The sequence below is a fragment of the Dreissena polymorpha genome, chromosome 9 (genome assembly GCF_020536995.1).
Source record: "Dreissena polymorpha isolate Duluth1 chromosome 9, UMN_Dpol_1.0, whole genome shotgun sequence".
In the NCBI taxonomy this organism is placed as follows: Eukaryota; Metazoa; Mollusca; class Bivalvia; order Myida; family Dreissenidae; genus Dreissena; species Dreissena polymorpha.
The window spans coordinates 49,398,625-49,420,206 of NC_068363.1; the positions used below are offsets into that span (position 1 = coordinate 49,398,625).

At 34.4% G+C, this 21,582-nt stretch overlaps 1 pseudogene; it reads left to right on the plus strand.

Annotated features, from left to right (window-relative positions):
- Positions 1-11,482: 11,482 nt before the first annotated feature.
- On the plus strand, positions 11,483-19,659 carry LOC127846025 (tektin-1-like; annotated as a pseudogene).
- Positions 19,660-21,582: the final 1,923 nt, after the last annotated feature.

Consider the following 21,582-nt stretch of genomic DNA (forward strand, 5'->3'; position numbering starts at 1 on the left):
GAAATTATTCCGGGGTCAGTGGTCAGTGGTTCGAGCCGGCTGCTGAGGGTAACAATGGTTACCTGTTTTTCTTTTTTTAATTTTATTCTTGATTTTTTACTGGAAAATTTTATATCCAATTTTAACATTTATCAATATAAATCATTTATAATAGTGACAAACTTTAAAACAAGCGAAAATCTGTGAAAAGGCCCGTTTAAATACATTTAAATGATTAAATCAAATAAAATGGAAAAGTAAGAAATATCATGAAACATTGACATTACACCACCTGCTTTACCAAACTATAATATACCAGGTATATGCCTTCCACCATATGGTATAAAATATAAACAACATAAATTTAACGACAATTTCACATTACTTCATTTTTAGAACAGTCACAAGGAGACATGAAGTGACTGTGACTGGAAATCAAAAGCGAATTAAAACCCCAGACAAAAGTAGCACAGTAACACCAAAGTCTAAAAGGATGAAGTCATTATCTGCTATGAGATTGAGTGCATTACCACACGATCAAAAACAAATTGGAAAGACACCACAAAAAAGACCTACTGTGGTAGAGGGACTTATGAATAGCCTTGAAAAAATGAAGCCTTCTCCACAACGAAGAACAGCAGTCATTGAGAGGCTGATGAGTAGTATTGAAAAATTAAAATTAGGTAGGTAAGGTGTGTTTCCCCTATAACTCTAAATATGTTCTTCATCGTCATAAGCCGTGAGCATAGATTTTTGGTATGAAACATCTTCTGATTGACTTCTATTAATGTTTTACAAATAATGCACCTGGAGTCAAAATTGGCACCACCCTTAGGGCAAATATGTGTTCCTTATATGTACATGTATATAATGAAAACCTTAACATCTACTCTTAAACCACAAGACTCAGAGCATAGAGCATGATACATCATCTAGTACATATCTACCAAGATTGCTTCAATTATATCCCTGATGTTTGAATTAAAATTTCCCACACCCACATCCCAGGTGCAAATGTGTCCTAATACATGTATGTTGTCAGTGAAAAAATCTATGAAATGGCAAGGAATAGAGTTCCAGTCTGTAGAAAGAAATATATGTCAGGTGAGTGATAAAGGGCCATCATGGCACTCTTGGTTTAAGTAAATGTATTTGTTTATTTTTATATTTACAAGACATTTTTGGGACATTTAAAATTTGAGAAAACTTTCCTTTTTTTAAAAGACACATGAACCATATGGAATATCCTACACCCATTGTCTAGGGAATGAGAATATGACCTGGCATGAAGTTTAATTTTGTCTAAAAATGTAATATACTGTTTTAATAGATCTCATACAAAAATTTCTGTTTTTTGAACAAACCCTTTTCATATAGATTCATTGTTGCAAAAAATTCCTGGTTCCAAACCAGAGGAAGAAGGGAGACCTAAGGAAAGTTATGTTATAATACATTTATTTAACATATACAGTTATAAGTAACTTCTCTGTTAGGTTTGTGAATAATTTTATTTGGATATAATGGCTTTTTATTTCATTCACAAGTAAAACTTTAATTATTATTATTATACCAATTTTATTTTATAGTCCCTAACAAATCTGAAAGTGAAATTGAGGTTGGAAAAAAACACGGTCCAAAAAAACAATTACTTTTTGGACTTGCTGATCATAGTTACTCAGGTATACAATTGTTGCAAATTGTTTCCCACTTGCAAAATTGTTTCCCATTTGCATGGTCCTTGTTCATAATCCTTTATTGAAATATGTATAATTATGTTCATTGTTTTTTTTATTGTTTGATGTTTAATCCCTGTTATCTGATACTGATGCCAGAAAAATTATCAGTAAAGGTTCCCTCTATATCATTATTTGTGTAAATTATAAAGTTAGCGCCAAACATGTACATTGATTTAATACAATTTTGATAAATATGCAAGGGCTTGGTATTTTTTTGGTCAATTTTAGGGGACAAAGAATTCACATCAACATCAGGCAATATCATTTTTTCTTTTAACGAATTTTATTGTACACAAGTTCAATGTTAAAGTGGATATTTTTGTTGATTGAAGATACACAATTTCTTTCAATCAATAATATTATGGGCAGAAAATGATTTGAATATTGTGTACTGATTTTCTGGAATCAGGCATCACTGCTTCAGTAGTATAGAAATGATAAAGTTCTTGAAGATATACACACCCAGTGTGGTACATGTACAGCAAGTATGTAAAATGTTCATTTTATTAGAATTTTCTAATGAGTTTCAAATACTATTTATTTCCAGAACTTTGCAACTGGAAACCAAAGAAATGTCTTGCATTGGAATTCATAGGATACTTTATTGATGAACAGAGGTTAGAATTGTTGATTTCTTTTGAGTGTCATTTTTGTGAAACATAGTGATTGCAACTTAAGTTTCATAAACATGATACTTTTGAGATTCTTCACTCAACACGTTCCTTTGAAGTTCTTAAGAGGTAAGTGCATGCTTGTTAATTTTCAACAGAATTGCTATTATTCATTTTATGTATGTAATTAAAAGTTCCAACTGTTTCTAGTGTTGATTAGTAATTAGTAATTGTTACATGTATCAGCACCTTTTACTGTTAAAGTTTACATCATTTCCCAAATCAACAACTTGTGCAGTTCCAGGGTTTTAACACCTTTTTGAGAAATATGACCCATTCTCATGTACTTGGAAAATTCCTATCCATACATTTGTTGGCCCACCCCCTCCCCCACCAAGGTCCATACTTGTATCTCTAGCTTCTTTTTTATGCCCTCGTTAGAGTTGCATAAAGCAGCTGAACTGTCCGTCAGTCTGTGCTTCTATATGAAAACTTTAACATTGCCCATAACTTTTGCAATATTGATGATAGCAAGTTGATATTTGTCATGCATGTGTATCTCATGGAGATACACATTTTGAGTGATGAAAGGTCAAGGTCATTCTTCAAGGTCGAAGGTCAAATATATGGCTTCAAAGCAGCACAGTTGGGGACATTGTGTTCCTGACAAACACATTTCTTTTTTTTCTTTGTGTTTTTTTAGCTCATTTATTTTTTGAAAAAAAAGAGCTTTGTCATCATCTGAGCGTTGGCGTTTGAGTCTGGTTATGTTTTGTGTTTAGGTCCTGTTTTCTCATAAAGTATCAAAGCTATTGCATTCAAACATGGCGCACTTGCTTACTATCACTTTACTTCTAAAGTATCAAGGCTATTGCTTTCAAACTTGAAATACTTTCTTATTATCATGAGGGTACTGTACATGGCAAGTTGAATTTGACATTGACCATTGAATGAAATTGACTCTCAAGATCAAATAATTAAATTGTGCTAAAATTGCAAGTATACTTCTTTATTTATGATCAGATTTGATTCATACTTTAACAAAACAACACTTACCTGACATACCACAATGGACTCCACCCAAACAATCCCCCAAGCTCCACCTCAGAATCCCCGCTCTCCCCCCCCTCCCCCCCCAATTTTTTTTATATTTATTTTCCATTTATTTCTTATTTTTTAAAGATCATCTAATAAATGACCACACCCCACACTAAGCCCCCCTCTCAATCATTCCCTCCAACCCCCCTCCAAAAAATAAAAAATAAACATTTTTATTTTGAAATTATGTTAAACAAGAAAAATCTTTAAAAAAGATATACGGCGTTGATTGTGGTTGGAGTTTATGGAAGGTAAAGATTTAAATGAATGAGATTAAGGATAGCTAATATCTTTTTCTATGCAGTTTTTAGCTGCATCAAACGCAGTACGGGATGTTACGCGGAGTTTTCGCGGCTTATTTTACATTATTACATATTGCTGGTCATAAACCTATAGATACAAAACAGAAAACCAAAGTCAACCGGCCACACGCGAAGTCTCCGTACATATTTTAAATATGTATACGCGCGTTCTTCGAACAAACCTGTTTGAGTGGTTTATCGGGCATTGCTACGTGTATTTGATTCGATTATTAACAGTATCGAGAATCATCGCGCTCATACTTAATACATTAGTCAATATGCTGCAATAATACATTAGTAAATATGATGGAATAATTCTTGTTAATTAATTAAAAATAATATTTATCATGGTATTGTTAAAACACATTAAGAATCTATTATTGACATGCCATAAAATAATATCGCTGGATATCTTCATTTCACATCTTTCTGGTGGTAAAGAAAATTCCAGTTCACCTAGTTCACGCTATAGCGTCTTTATTATATAACTATTATGTTACTGACCGCGAACTCCGAACAGCACATAAGGTCTGACCTGTATATAAACTCTGACATTCAAACACACTAACCGCGAACTGACCCCTTATACCTCGCGGGTTGAAATGCAATACATTAAAGTGAGGCATCGCTTCCACTGCTCTTTATACTTTTACATATAACATGTTGACAGGAATATGGAAGTCAGTACTAAATATGAGAACATGGTCTTTAAGTACACAACGTTCTCGCGCTGAAAATCCTCTGAAAATAAAAGGTGCACGCACAAACTGTATTGATGTCGAGATTGAGTGTAAAACTGTTCTATCTATTAAGCCTTTTCATAAGAGGTAAAACTGTTTCATGCTGAACACGCAGTAAAACAGTGTTACAAAGACGCGGACATGTTTCCAATGTTCTAGTGGTATTATCAAATCAGCCAATGCAGTCAATGAAGTGTATTCATCTGTACTTGGCCGCGGGAAGTTTTATTTGAATTCTATTGGACGCTAACAAAGGTCAGGCTAAGGTAAAAAGCTGGCGTATACAGCTAACGCCGAAAAAAATTATTTGTATTATTTTATTTTTGAAAGACTGTCCAACCATCCATCCCAAGAATCCCCCCCCCCCCCCCCTCCCCCCAAAAGAAAGGTAAAAGGTAAAAAAAATTTTCTCTTTTTTTTCTTTTTTGAAACATAAAATAAAAGACCCTACCCCTCACTACACCCCTCTCTATCCCCACCCCTCACCCCTTTTTGATTGAAGTATTGAGATTGATCCCTTCACCTTAAAAAAGAAAATTCTAAAGATGAGCAGTCTGCACCCATAGGCGGTGCTCTTGTTTTTCTTTTGTCAGTTCTTCTGATGCGACCATTTTCTCTTCTCTTCATTGGCGAATAGTTGATGAAGAGCAGTTTACAAAGATCCATAACTCTACTAGCTCATTTTTATTTCCCTTTAACTTTCTTAATTTGTTCATGTTTTTTTTGCCCTTGAGAGATTTCTGCTTTATACAATATAATATATCATACAATTTTTCCCCTACCAAGACAAGATGCAAATTTTGTCATATTGTGCCCTTTTGTTGAGTTCACAAAAGTGTGTTTTTTTTCACCTCTGGTGGGGAATTTCAATACAAATGGGGATTTTTTATAGGCACGTTTACAAGTTTAATTTCTACTTTGTTATACAACATACAATTTAATTTGCTAGCAATGATAAAATACATAATGCTCAAACTTAGTTTGATGAATACAGACAGGCAAAAATGCCTCTTAACTTTTTATGCCCCCGGTAGGATGGAATATAGCACTTGAACTGTCTGTCAGTCAGTCTGTCCGTCTGTCGGAAAACTTTAATATTGGCCTTAACTTTTGCAATATTGAAGATAGCAACTTGATATTTGGCATGCATGTGTATCTCATGAAGATGCACATTTTGAGTGGTGAAAGGTCAAGGTCAAAAAACTAAATCCAAGGGAAGTAACAAGCTTTTAAGGGAGATCATTTCTATTTTATATAATTTGGCAGGTACAGATCATTTTCACAAAGTAAGTAATATTTTTTTAAAGGATATAATCAGAAACAAATTTTAAGGTCAAGGTCATACTTCAAGGTCAAAAGTCAAACAATGCAATCCAACGGAAGTAATAAGCTATAAAAGGGAGAAAATTTCTAAACCTGCCAAATGATGTATTGAAATTTTATTTCAAAGCGGCGCAATAGGGGGCATTGTGTTTCTGACAAACACATCTCTTGTTTTTTCCTAATAAAGCTTAAATTGAGATGGGAATTTTTAAGTCATTATAGGAGAAAAACATAAACCTTTGAGCAGGGGTATAGTGCTGAATTTCTAGGGACCAAACAAGCCCAACAAAATCACTGTAAGCTATAGATTTTTGCGTGTCCAAGTACAATGTACTCGGCAACCACTTTCATGGATGTTTAACCCTTTGCATGCTGGGAAATTTGTCGTCTGCAAAAATGTCGCCTGCTGAATTTCTAAAATTAGCATTTTCTTCGATTTTTTTCAAAGAATACTATCAAAATAGCAAACAGTTTGGATCCAGATGAGACGCCACGTTCTGTGGCGTCTCATCTGGATCCAAACTGTTTGCAAAGGCCTTCAAAATTCGGTTCCCGCACTGTAAGGGTTAATAGAAGAGTCACATACATTACTGTCATGTAGTTTTATTGCAATCATTTCTTGCTGAGTTATTTCCTTTTAAAGATTTCTACATTACCAGTATTCACACAGGCTTTCATATTGAAATAAAAATATGGTAATATCATATTTGCACATTGAATAAATCTAATACCTATAATGTTCAATTTTAAAGCTTAGGTTGAATTATTTTGAAATTTGTGTTTTGTTTTATTTCTATGATAGCTAAAACTTGTGGAAGTCAGGGAGAAAAGGTGACTACATCAAGATCAGATGTCCCTGATGATGCTAAAGAGAAGATTATTCTGGAACTTGATGCAGCAATTTCCCAGATGGTAGGAAAAAACATAAGTGTGCTCAGTCAAAAGGATCCGAACATTTTCTACTCTTTACGGAGAATCCGGAGATGGACGAAGTGTTACAATTGCTATTTCTTTGTTAAAAATATTGAATAGACCGAACTCTCTCAAAACCGGAAATCGAATGGATATCTCATTGAATTTCATCATTTTCAACGTAAAAAACATTGAGTACACCGGGCGGTCCAAATTCTCAAGATGTCCGAGGCGTGTAAATATATATATATATATATTTTTATTTGTAAAGAATATTTCTTACAGAAATTCCTTTAAGCAAACAGCGCAGTGGGTCTACGCTGTTTGCCAAGGCCTTTTTTCTAGACGCTAGGCATAAATGGGTGAAGAACTAAGCGTTTGTAATAACCAACATTTTTTGGTTTTAGCAATTCAATCGCGTGGGCGGTAGTACATTTATCATCATAATTGTTTCAGTATCTAAGATAAAATCATTTACACACGTTTAGTATCAAAGGGCAACTTGTTCATACACTATATATCATAATGACTGAAAACATGTTCTTGACCGAAAATATTTACTTATGATAAAACCATTTGTTTGAACTTCAACTTATGCTCGGCTCTAAACAGTGTTCTCCTTTGGCGGAGCAAACTGTTTTCATGTTGTGTTTCAGAAAACTCAAATGCATTTTGGAAAAATAATCAGGAATAATTATATCAAGTGTTGATGAACAATTATCATAAATGTATGACTTAATGCGCATGTGCGAAAAGTCTCGTCCAAAATTATAGCAGTCCGCACAGGCTAATCAGGGACGACACTTTCCGACTAAACTGGACTTTTGCTAAGAAGATACTTTCTTGAAACAGAAAATATCATTAAGGCGGAGAGTGTCGTCTCTGATAATCCTATGCAGACTGCACAGGCTAATCTGGGACAACACTTTACGCACATGCATTTAACCCGTTTTAACAGAGCCCATTAACCATATTTTGATCACGTTCGAATGTAGGTCACGCATGTCAAACATCGATCTTCATAAAACTTGGTCAGAATGTTTATTTTGACAATATCTAGACGAAATTAGAATCTGAGTCACAAGCATCCTACAGCTACGTCACCAAGTAAAATAAAAGAAAATCATAGTAACCACTCTAGAGGCTACAATTATGACTCAACCTTGAATACAAATCGTTAGCATGTTTATCCTTACAATATCTATGCAAATTTTGAATCTGGGTCACTTGCCATACAAAGTGTGTTGGTTAGTCACTAGGTCAGTACTAAAAAATTGTTGGGGTTTAATTTTGGACCTGTGTTTTTCTTCCACCCGGATTAAGATTTGCCCTACCAGATGACACGCACTTGATGGAGATTTTGCTCTATACCCGAGGAACCAAATATATGCCTTTAATTGAGCCGTGCTCTGTGAAAAAGAGGTGTAATGCATGTGCGTAAAGTGTCATCCCAGATTAGCTTGTGCAGTCCGCACAGGCTAATCAGGGGCGACACTTTCCGCTTTTATGATATTTACTGTTTAAAGAAAGTCTCTTCTTACCAAAAGAAGGCTAATCTGGGATGACACTTTACGCACATGCATTAAACCCCCTTTTCACAATGCATGGCCCAAGTGTATACCGACACTTTACCCACATGCATTAAACCCCATTTTCACAATGCACGGCCCAATTGTATACTATATAAAACACTGTGCAGCTGTGTTGTTGTGCTGTTTATTATTCATTGGAGAAAAAAATGAAGTAAGTTTTATTGAATTTACATATTTGTAAAGATAACAATGTTTCCTCAGACCTCTGTTTATGAATTACAAGCATCTCTGTTAAAATGCCAAGACTATTTTTCAGATAATGGCTAAAATACACGTGCATTATGTTTGTTTATCAGCCATAAAACAGCTGATTCAATGGATCTGATGTTTGAGCAGTTCTACCCACATTGCTATATTACTACTCCAAATATAAATAAATGGTTGATTAACCATGTTTGTTTCTTTTTTTAAAATAAAATTTGTGTATTTATTTGTTGTATGAATATATATTTATATTTTATTATTCGATCCTCTTATACAATAAATCCACATCTATTCACTATTGTAAGCAGTTTTTTAATGTACAGTAACATGATTATCTGTATGCCTATTTAACATTTTAAAGTTAAGTTAAAAGACAAGCTTCACATTCCCATTTTTAGCTCACCTGAGGACAACGTGCTCATGGTGAGCTTTTGTGATCGCCTTTTGTCCGTCGTGCATTGTCCGTTGTGCGGCGTGAACATTTGCCTTGTTAACTCTCTAGAGGCCACATTTATTGTCCAATCTTCATGAAATTTTGTCAGAAGATTGGTATCTATGATATCTTGGATGAATTCGAAAATGGTTACGTTTGCTTGAAAAACATGGCTGCCAAGGGGCGGGGCATTTTTCCTTATATGGCTATATACGGCTATTGTAAAATCTTGTTAACACTCTAGAGGTCACATTTATTGTCTGATCTTCATGAAACTTGGTCAGAAGATTCATCCTAATAATATATTGGACGAGTTCGAATATGATGCCGGTTGGTTGAAAAAATGGCCGCCAGGGGGCGGGGCATTTTTTCTTATATGGCTAAAGTAAAACCTTGTTAACACACTAGAGGCCACATTTATTTTCCGATCTCCATGAAATTTGCTCAGAAGATTTGGCTCAATGATATCTTGGAGGAGTTAAAAAATGGTAACCTTTGCTTGAAAAACATGGCTGCCAAGGGGCGGGGCATTTTTCCTTATATGGCTATATGGCTATAGTAAAATATTATCTTCATGAAACTTGGTCAGAAGATTCATCCCAATAATATCTTGGAAGAGTTCGAAAATGATGCCGGTTGGTTGAAAACATGGCCCCCAGGGGACGGGGCATTTTTCCTTATATGGCTATAGTAAAACCTTGTTAACACTTTAGAGGCCATATTTATTGTCCAATCTTCATGAAATTTGGTCAGAAGATTTGTCTTATTGATATCTTGGATGAATTAGAAAATGGTTACGTTTGCTTGAAAAACATGGCGGCCAAGGAGCGGGGCATTTTCCTTATATGGCTATATATGGCTATAGTAAAATCTTGTTAACACTCTAGAAGCCACATTTATAGTCCGATCTTAATGAAACTCGGTCAGAAGATTCATCCCAATAATATCTTGGACGAGTTTAAAAATGATGCCGGTTGGTTGAAAAACATGGCCACCACGGGGGCGGGGCATTTTTCCTTATATGGCTATGGTAAAACCTTGCTAACTATCTAGAGGTCACATTTATTTTCCGATCATCATGAAACTTGGTCAGAAGATTTGTACCAATGGTATCTTGGATGAGTTCGAAAATGGTTTTGGTTGCTTTAAAAACATGGCCACCAGGGGGCGGGGCATTTTTCCTTATATGGCTATATATGACTATAGTAAACCTTTGTTAACACTCTAGAGGCCACATTTATTGTCCAACCTTCATGAAATTTGGTCAGAAGATTGGTCTCAATGATATATTGGATGAGTTTGAAAATAATTTATGTTTGCTTGAAAAACATGGCTTCCAAGGGGCGGGGCATTTTTCCTTATATGGCTATAGTAAAATCTTGTTAACACTCTAGAGGCCACATTTATTGTCCGATCTTCATGAAACTTGGTCAGAAGATTCATCCCGATAATATCTTGAACGAGTTTAAGAATGAAGCCGGTTGGTTGAAAAACATGGCTGCCAGGGGGCGGGGCATTTTTCCTTATATGGCTATAGAAAAACCTTGTTAACACTCTAGAGGCCACATTTATTTTCCGATCTTCATGAAACTTGGTTAGAAGATTTATCCCAATAATATCTTGTTATCTCAGGTGAGCGACTTTGGGCTTTTCAGGCCCTCTTGTTGCCAATATAAATATGCAATATTTTTTTTCATACAATATATTATTTACATTTTTTTGTAAGTGGTGCATTAAATTTCATGCCTTTCCAATTGCTGGGTAACAAAGATTGTTGATTTATTAAAGTGATATTATGAGCATCTAACAGTTTATAGGTGTCTATCGCAACCGTTGTTTATTTTTTGGTGTTTTCACTTCATATACACTTATATGTGTTAATGAAGCATCAACATACTAAAACAATATCCCGGAAATACAAAAATAATGCATTTGAATATCAACCCTTCTTTCGTTTGACAACTGATCACGCATGTACAATGTGAACCTAAATGCAGTTTTTGTGCAGATTCGTTTATACGACACAAAGACACAATTTTGTTTTACGGATCATTTCGCTTACAGGACTGGGTGAGTCACGTAAAATATCGAATGTAAAATGTATTTTTTTATAAACAACCGGTAGCAAGACGAGTTGCAGATAATTGGTCAGTAACCACATTTTAACTTATTCTTTTGACCTGTTAACTCTTTTCAGCTCAATTCAACAGTGAAAAATGCCCATAATATCACTTTAATGTCTTTTTTTCTTTCAATACAGAGCTTGGCCTTTAAAATACAAGATTTTGTGCTGACACCTATAGGTTTAGGGATGAAAACTGTACAAAAGTGCTCAGTTGAGTGTTAGTAAAATGATTTACATCAAAATGTGTTTGATGCTTTTTCAATGATTGCAGTTTGGCTAACTAAAGAGTTAACTTAGTAAGCGTAACCAAATTTGATCAATTTAAAAGCAAACTATTAATATCCTTTAGTTATTTCTTCAAATACACACATATTTTTGAACTTTAGTATGTGTATATGAAATAATTGCTATTGTTTCATGTTACATAATGAAATTGCAGCAAGGTACACCTTGTTCAATGTTCTTAAATCAAATAATCTAAAACTTATTTGAATATTAGTAAAATTATTTTTTATAAAATCATTAATTGATACAATTGTACTGCAAATACAGACTTGCTGTTGAATATGTGACTGTCAAGGATTCTTTTTGTATCACATATATGATGTGGAACATTTTCACAAGATATTTAATATCTTCAATTTCAAAACTGTAATAAAAAATTATAAAATACCTCAGTATAATTTGTAGCACAAAGAGTAGCATCAATATTATTATGGTCATGCTACTTTTCAAAACCCATGTGAACCCTAAGTTCCTTTCTAATGAGCATCACCATGAATACTTCATAAATATCTGTCTCATTTTATGTACTTAAATTCTAAAATAATGTAGTATTACCATAAAAATGATTTTGATCCTAATTAATATCTGTCTCATTTTATGTACTTAAATTCTAAAATAATGTAGTATTAGCATAAAAATGATTTTGATCCTAATTATTAATTAAAATTGGTTATGTTATGATTGCTAATTGTATACATGTATTTTGCATGATAAACAATAAAAATATGTCAAATTATAAAATAAAGTCACTACAAAAATGTCATGTGTTACAATAAAGAAACTAACATTTAATATTTATTCAAAATTTTATGCACAGAACATTACAATTCCTCTTTAGGCTATCCCAGCTTTCATATAGTCAGACCTGTTTTGGATTTATTTCTCGAGGGAGGCAACGTATTCAGTATTCAATATCAGAAATGTGTAAATGGTGTATTTAATAATCTACCTAGCACATATACAAAGGATATACCAAAATCTTCTCTTACCAGATCAGTATTATTATATTGAAAATTAAAATAAATAATCCGAACCTCTTCTTTAGGAGAAATATATTTCTCTACTGTGTTGATGCCACGGTTTGCCTTTCTAACAGTGTCTACCAATTGGTAGGAATTTTTTTTTTATTTATTTATATTTAAATTTTGCAATGGCAAACCTTATCGTAAGTCAAGTTTTCTCGTCTTTTTTCCAGTCATGGCAAAACTAGTCCAGCCACCAACTCGGTTTACCCACGAAGACGGACTACATCCAACCTGACAAAGTATGCAAATGCAGAATCAGAAAGGGCAGCGGCCGAAAGGCTGGTTGAAGAATCAAAGCGTCTTTCATTGGAAACTGAAAAAAAGAACTGAAAAAACCCAAAGGGATGTTAACAAAAACAATTGTAAGTAGATTTGTTATAAGGAATACAAAATTTACAATCTTCTTTTGCATCATTAAATATAAAATATCTCCATGGAGAAACGGAATTCATGGAAACATACATGTTCATACAAGTAGTATGATTTTTGGATTTTTCCAACTTCCAACAAAGATCATAAATAGCAGTCACCATTTTAAGACTTGTAAAACAAATGTCAATGTTTAATGTGAATATTATGTCTTTTTTTTTATAAAGGAATTATTTTTAAATAACAGTTTCAACATATTTTCAGAACAACGACTTGCTGAAATCCGCTACTGGAAAGATGAGTTGGATGACAAACTAGCAGGTATCACACCAGAGATTGACAACCTCCTTGCATTTAACACACGTGTAGAGAAAGCTCTGGAGGCTACTGGTTGTGACACCCTATGTACCAGTCCTTTTATGTACCAGTCCTTTTATGTACCACTTTGAAACTTTACGTACCACCTATATATAAGTAGGTGTTTATGTCTATTCATTCATAGCAGTATGATTGGGCAATTTTATTACCTGTGCAAACAACTTTGATTGGTTTGACTCAAGTGTTGATTAAGTCAAATTTGAGTTAATCAAATATTGCTTTCACTATAACATTGCAATTCACTGTACGGATGAATCTTTTTTTCCTGCTATCAGAAGTTTTAGCAATTTGGAAAAATGTTTAAAAAAATGAGTAACTTAGTATCTCAGTTCTTACTAAATAAAATATTGCTGAATTATATTTTTTAGCTATTTTATTATTGCAATTTATAATGTAATGTTATTACCTAAGGACCAAAAATTTGAATCTAAAAATGTAGAATATAAAAAAGTGAATTAGAATTGAAAATTGTTTACATAAGTAAAAAAAGTGAATTAGAATTGAAAATTGTTTACATAAGTAGTAATAAACTACATGCATCTCTCCACATTGTTGATGCCACCTATAGTATGTACTATATATTAGCTTGAACTTTAACAGCTTAATGACTTTAGTTTGTGGATGATTTAAAAAAAAAAGGAATATTTACCATGACCAGTTTTGGTTGAATTATATCCCTTTATAGTGGATTGTCTTTGTGATATGATTCCAATTTCTTTTGCAGTATGCACATGTTTTTTGGATGAACCTCAACTCATATTTTTAAGAGCCACGCATCTTCATATTGGTGTGAAGGTTTTTTCCACTTCTTTCCCATTTATGTCCATAATTTAACAAAAATAAGTATATATTCAGTTTATTCTGTTTATAATATTAAAGTGGTAAATACATGTATCAATTTTTTCCATGCGTCTTTTACAGTTTACTTTCTTATACCAGTATATTTGTGGATACATTTACATGAACATACTTAATACAACTGTATCAACATTTACATTGTTAACTTTGTGGACTCAACCGTAAAGCAAAATTCCAACTAGAAAAGGACCTTACGGACAAGTTTTCTGTTCTTTCCATTGATGAATACTGTGAACAACTCAAAACAACTCTCCAAACATAGACTTCAATGAGGGCAGTGCCAAAATAGAAGCCAAGTAAGTATTTAAATTTATCATTATACTGTATGGGAAGCTATGCTTACCGGTATACCTCACCTTGAAAAGCACATTGAAGAGCCAAAAGATGCAATCTCTTGATTCATGTGTGTTTCAGTTGCAATTTTGTAGTACCAATCATTGAGGGCCTTTGATTTTCATGGACTTATTTCTAGTTTTGTATTGTGTAATACCATAAGATAAAACCAATTGATATTTCAGATAAGGATTTTCATAAGTTAACATAATTTAGCACTGAACAAGTGAAACCATTCTAAACCATTTTCTCTATAAACCAATATTTGTAAAAAAAATGCATACAAAATCTTCTTAAACGGAATCCTATCAATTGATGATAGTGGTCAATTTTCGTTGAAAATTGGTTCTTGTGAGTTGTAATTGAGATCCTCTGCACTGTTCTGGCCTTTTTTTATTGCATATCAGATGTGAAAAACTTATAAAGGAAGGAATTTACATGTGCACAATTTACTAAAATGCTCAATGCATCTGGCAAAGATACTTTTTGATTAAGTCTACATGAATGTCTCCAGTGCTTCATTTGGATGCTGTATAACCATTGGAAATTATTTATTATTTTTGTAAAAATTACACAAGGTTTTCTATGCGGTCATATAATTTTTTCGTACAATACCTATTTGTTTATCCAGGTCTACCATTCTTTTATTTTTGAATTCTCCTTTAGCTCTGTATCACCTGAGGACTGGCAGGATTTCTCACAAGCAAACATCCTGAAGGCTGAGCGAAAGAGACAGAGCTCGGTGGATCTGCGCTCCCTTGTTGATGGCATTCTCCAGCAGGCATGCAACGACATGCGCAAGCAGTGCAGGGAGGTCAATGTCGCCTTCGACAAGAGGATTGCTGAGACCAAGGACACCCAAATGGAGGACCATCTTAACAAGGTGAACTATTTTTGTCAATTTTCTGGTATGTCTTAGTTATTAGGAAAAATGTTACAGTAGCAGTGCGGAAATTGGAAATAAGAAGGAAAAGCCTGTTGAAAAATATTGTCACGAATAATACTGCTTAACATGTTACCAATAACCCACAATTATTGGTATAATTTTATAGAACATTATAAACATCAATTAATTAACAAATTGAGCGTACCATCAGGGACAATGAAGCCAATAGGATATTGGAATTTTTTTAAGTTTAATGTCTTAAGTGTCCATTAGGATATAGGAAATAAGCAGGTTTTTTTTTTTAGAAAACCCTCATACGATTTATTCTCAGGTGCTGGCCCAGATGGAAGAGAACATAGCTCAACTTCAGAAGGACATCAGCGATAAAGAGCAGCCGATGAAGTTGGCCCAGACACGGCTGGATACGCACACCCAGCGACCAAATGTTGAGCTCTACCGCGACCCTGTCCAGTACCACCTGATCCCGTCTGGAAAAATCATCCGTGGGAGAATTGCAATTCTTAACGGGGGAGCCAAAACCCCGTTGAAATTCCATGGGGGATGGCAACTTTATCATCAAATAACTCTTTTTTCCAAAAACATTTTAACTCTTTTTTTTTCAAATATATGTATGTACTAATTGTCCCCTACAAATATGCAAAATTTCATAACAATTGTTCAATAAATAAAAAAAATAAGTTTGCAAATAATCTGGATTTGCAAACTTAATCTGGATACTGTTGTAGGAAATTTTTTGGTATATTGTAACCTAAACTAGCTTCAGGTAAAAATGAAATATCATCTGCAAGTGCAAAATATGACGGGGAAAGCTGATGTTTGGTCATTTCTTAACAAAAGAGAAGAAAATAAGTGCCTTAAATGCATGAATTCAGATAATTTGACCTGAAATAGTTGTTTTTCAAGTTGACCCCCAACCCTGATATAGCCAAATAAGGGCTAAATTGCTTTCCGACTTGAATTCAAAGGCATATTGGTTGACCGTGTAGCGTTAGTGTGCTACATGAAGTCAGAATTCAAAGCCAGGGACTCCGCGATCCAGTAACGCAACAATAGCTTGTGCATAAAGCATGAACATTCAAACAGAGCCCCATTTCACCGATATGGAATGGCGGATATTTTTACAGTTTGGACAGTGCAGCAGACACTTAATTGAGGCAGCCTCCATATTTAGTACAATTATGAACATAACAAGGTTTATTTCTTCATATTATTCATAGAAATACACTAAAAATGGTTAAATGCATGCTTTTTGCCATTTAAATCTATTTTTTATTGGGAATTTTGACTTTTTCAGGTAGAGGAATGTCTGCGACTAAGCCGAGGGCCACTGGATAAGGGTTGTTGATGGTAAAACAGGTAATAATACTAAATTGTTATCATGTACACAAGTAAATAAGCATATTTATGATGCTTAAGGTGTAAAATACTGTCATAATCAGGTTTGTGGTCACTCAAACCCTTGCCGCCATGCAATTCCAAGTGCAGTTTGTATGGAAAAGTTCCGCGTCCTGACACGTAAAGCTCGTGCTTTGTTGGCAGCAGAAGTTGGCACTTAACAGGTTTATCCTTGTTCCTAAGCATGTATGCAGTGCATCTGAGTTGATATATGCTACTTGTAACCCTACAATTAGCTTGTGTTTGGTATTGTTTTCTCACAATATGCTTACAGTCATGGTCCCGGCTTAAAAGGATGTGGCGTCCCCCTTAAACATAGGATTGTTGTAGCAAATGTCCCCTTCATCATTTACCTTAGAGGGATCTTTTTGCCAAAATGTGGCACTTTCAGCAACCAGTTTAGTTTTTTTATTTGGTACATGCTTCTCTCATTCAGTGATTTATGGGAAGTATTGACCTTATTTGCTTGTCTTTGCATACAAAGGTGACATGGATCAATGATATTTGTTGTGTTGAGAATTCTGCGGGAAGCTGTGTCCACAGAAGATATACTAGAAACCTCTTTCAGGAAGCCTGCATTGATCTGAGCTGCCTTTTTGGCCCTGTTACTTCATAGAACTTCATTTCTAAGCTTATAATGCTCTCTAACATATATGTATCTTGTTCATTTTAACCTTTCCTTCCAGTTTAAACCCCCAAAATGAGCATTTTTGTCTTTCGCTCAGTTATAAACGCCCATTTTGACCAGATTGCCACCATAAAAATAGTCAAAAGTACTTATTTTGCTCCCAAAATATGAAATTTTGTATTCTCTTGAACCTCTGAATGACAGCTGGCAGTGCATATTGACCATTTGCTGCAGTTTAAAGGCACCCATGGCATTATATGCTAGAATATATCATTGGCGACTGGTAAATAAATGGGCTCCGAGCAACAAGGCGCTTTCAAGATTTCACACTTTTATTAGTGTGAAACAACAAGTTATAGGAAGCTTATTGATTTTTACACTTCAAAGTATCTTTGATCTCTCATTTTGCTTATTTGTTGTTTGTCTTGGATGAAATTGGATTTTTTTGCTTTGAAATTGACAAATTCATTCTTTCCCCACCCCGCATAAGCCCCACGTGCCTGTCCATATGGTTTGTTTTGGTGTTTTGTTGCAGATATTGAACACAACAGCTTTAAATCTTAAAGGGACATTTAAGCTTTAACAGGCCTTAAATCGCCTTCTTCGTACCGAAAACACTCGCATGTGAAAATGTGATCTAAAATGGCCAAATGGACAGATAATCCAGCCAAACTTAATATATTGGTGCAATATGAATAGGAAGATAATAATATGCAAGAAAAACACATTTCATTCAGAACATATTTTTCCTCTAGGTTACAATATACTTAATCTTTTTGGAGTGCAATGCTATACTCTTTAAAAACCTGAACATCATTTATAAGAAGACACAATTCTCTGTGTGGGCACTTGCCATGACTTTATTTTAGAATGTTTCTATGTGCATGTGGTAGGGAAAACATTGATGTTTAACAGAAATTCACTCATTTGCTTGAAGGTTAAGGACTACATGAGACTTTGACAGATGGCGGGAAACCCTCATCCACTGGTACGAACCCGGTAAATTGATGGCTGTAAAACAGTGACCGCTGATTCGCATCGAGTTCTTTCTTGCAAAACGCATGACTCCCCTTTTTTATTGTCTAAATCATTGCGGCTTGGAATGTTCTTTTAGAAAAGGTATGGTTATGGGGGTCTCTATGCGCATCAGTTTGACTTTATTTTTTGTTGAAGTTATTGCTTTTACATTGAATTTGTGTAGGAAATCTTTTGGTATATTGTAACATCTAAATCTCTCGTTATCTCGGCAGTCTCGTTACACGTGATTTAACAATGTCGAAATCGTGAATGGTTAGCTGATAGTTGCAATGCGCCGGCTCTTGCCCATGGTTGCAAAATTTAATCAACAATGCAATGATTAAGGACCACTGAAACTGCAAGAGCTTATCAACGTTTACCTGTCTAAACCACAAACACATACGAATGGTACCATTAAAACATTAAATAATTGCTTTTTATTGACTTAGTTTTGCTTTGTATCTTCAGGTAAATTTTACTTGTTTATGAAGTTTATTCATTATTTTCCTCAATATGTCTCGAACGACGTCTGTTTAGTGAAGCGCACGGGTTCTCTGCGCTGAACTGCGCCCATGTTTATGAAGGGGTGCATATGGACTGCCAGAGCAGCCATAGCAAAAATTATCAAAGGCTCTGGCAGTCCGTTTATATGGACCAGAGTGATACTATAATAAAAAAAACACTTTTATTTAGTAAGTAAGTGTGCTGTAAATGTAATGTATCATTGTGTTATCCTACGCGTATGAATACACTACTCTATTAATTAACCGAGCTTCTTTACGTTTACCCAGTATCCAGTCAACCCTTTTTAGGTCAATGCTGAACGTAGAAAAGGAAAAAAATTGAATTACTATATTTAGCGTTTGTAATGCTCTTTAGATTTTTATCAAAACTAACTCATAAGAAAGGTTTTATAATGATTTATTTTAATTAAAACGTCACATTGCCAATCACATGTTGTATTAGAATTTTCTTCGTCCCTTCAACGCAATTAGCTGGGATGTTTTCCAGTCGGTTACCTGAATTACAAGTCAAATAATCTTTAAATATACATGTATTTCTAAACCATGCAATCAAATTTTAGAAAAAAAAATACTTTCGACAATTCGTACGAAACTTCTTTAAAATATTCGAATAACTATTTTGGTAGCAGTTGACATTCCTATTCTTTGTATTTAGATATGCAGTAAAATCTTATTCATGTCAAAAGTTCGATTAGTTTTTTTTTTAAGCAATACGGCAAATATGTATTTTACCTCGAATATGTCAACCAACTATTGTCTCACTTCTGCAGTTGCAAACATTGTGATCATCACACCAGCCGCCTTGGCGATTGAGAAGATAACAGTGGGCTTCGCACCCTGCATCGCCTAAAAACGTGCATGTAGCGCGTTTTTCAGCTGAAACAATTTCGAAAAAGAACTTTTGTGTGTTTCAATAATTCTGCATACAATCTATTCAAATGTGTGTATTGTTGAAGACTTAATTGAATAACCACATTAAACAATATCGAAGAGACGAAAGCAAACTTTTTTATGTTTCAACGACAGAAGGCACACGTTGTACTTACGTGCAGCAGACGCGGTCAGGGCAACCACCGCCACTAGCAGTGAGACTACGAAAAGTTTTCCGAGCATCTTGAGGTTTCAACTATTGTTGATGTCTTGTGTGCTTGTGTCAGCTCTTATATACTTTTAGCCTTATCAGGGGTGTCAAGGACGTAATACTGTAAAACAAGCTAATGCTAAATCGGAAACTTGAGAACGTGATTAGAATCTGCAGAAAAACGTTATCATTAAGCAAACGATCGTGTTTTTCTGTCTAGGCATTGCAAAAGTCATGCTCGGGCTTTTTAGCCCTATTTTAGTAGCGAGTGACCTTGACGTTGGCCTTATTATTGTCCAACACTAGCGACGTCCCGATATAGGTGCTTATTTTATAACTATAGATAGTCTACATCAAATATTTGTGTATTTTTGTATACAATACAGAAGACGATGTCGGAATTCCATGTATCATAGTGTGAAATCCGTTTCTGTATAGAATCGGCGGTAAACAAATTTCCAATTATGTCACAGACCTTCCCAGCTTTTTTTTGGCAACTTAAGGAGTTGAGTGTTGAATGACCGGAAAGCACGACAATGGAATGTTCGCGATATCCCGATTCGAATAAAAAAAAGACATGTGCAACATCAGTTTTAATCAAGTCCAAGTTCAGATTTGGTTTTATAATCTTTGGTAAAGGAACGCTGCTTGTAAAGAGATCGTTTTTCTTGACTAAGTGGTGGATGGATAAAGGGCCTTATAGCGTTACTCAGCGTTTTCGTAAACATTATCTTGGGTTGCAAATTACACGTGCTGGTACCAACATCGTTTGTCTGCGGCGTCTATAAACAATCCCCAAAAGTTGGGATCTCATAAATATATGAGTCCAAGCCTTTTAAGGACGCCAAAAAACGAGCTGTGTTTTACCTCCATTGTTGTATTAATATTTTTTCACCATTGGTATGGTATTCAATAGCATGAAACACTGGTTTCCTCACCACACTAAGTGTTTTTTTCAAGCTACGCGTGTGGACTGATATGTGGTTTAATGTTGTTTGAGGATAATTCATGCGAACAAAAATTGGTATTGTAGTTTATTTTAACCAATTAACGGAGATATATACATGTTTACGCATTTCCTTGAAAATAAAACAAAAAAAACAACTTATATCAGAAACGGTAATGAGATAAGTTACACATTTTAAAGTATACTTCGCTGTGTATTTATATTGAAGAAAATGAAATAAATAGATCGTAACGTTTTAAAATGTATTCATATTATAAATCTCAATTAGCAATCACCTTGTGTATGTGCATTTTATTTGAAAGTCCCATCTATTTCCAATCACTGGAATGTTTAGGAGACGGATTCATTAAATACATAAAATTGACATGTGTTCTGTATAAACATTGAAAAAAGATGCACGCAAAAAGTCGTAATATATTTTTTCATATAACATATTACGCGTTTTGCAGGTGAAACGATTTCGAACAATAACCATAACTGAACGGTCGAATACTTCTGCTTATACTCAGTAGGATGTGTGTAGTAAATACCATTATATTTAATGTTCACGTAAAAAAATATTGAAGAGGCTTACGCATTTTTTCAACAGTTGATGGTTCATATGTCTTGTGTGCTTACGCGAGCTCGTATGGTACTATCTACAATTCAATGACCTTGGGTTGGTTTAACAACCTCGTTGAGACATCTTTGTTATTATCTATCGTGTTTCCAAAATGTGGTGAGAGACGCACAGCTGTATCTTAATGTGAAGGACATGTCC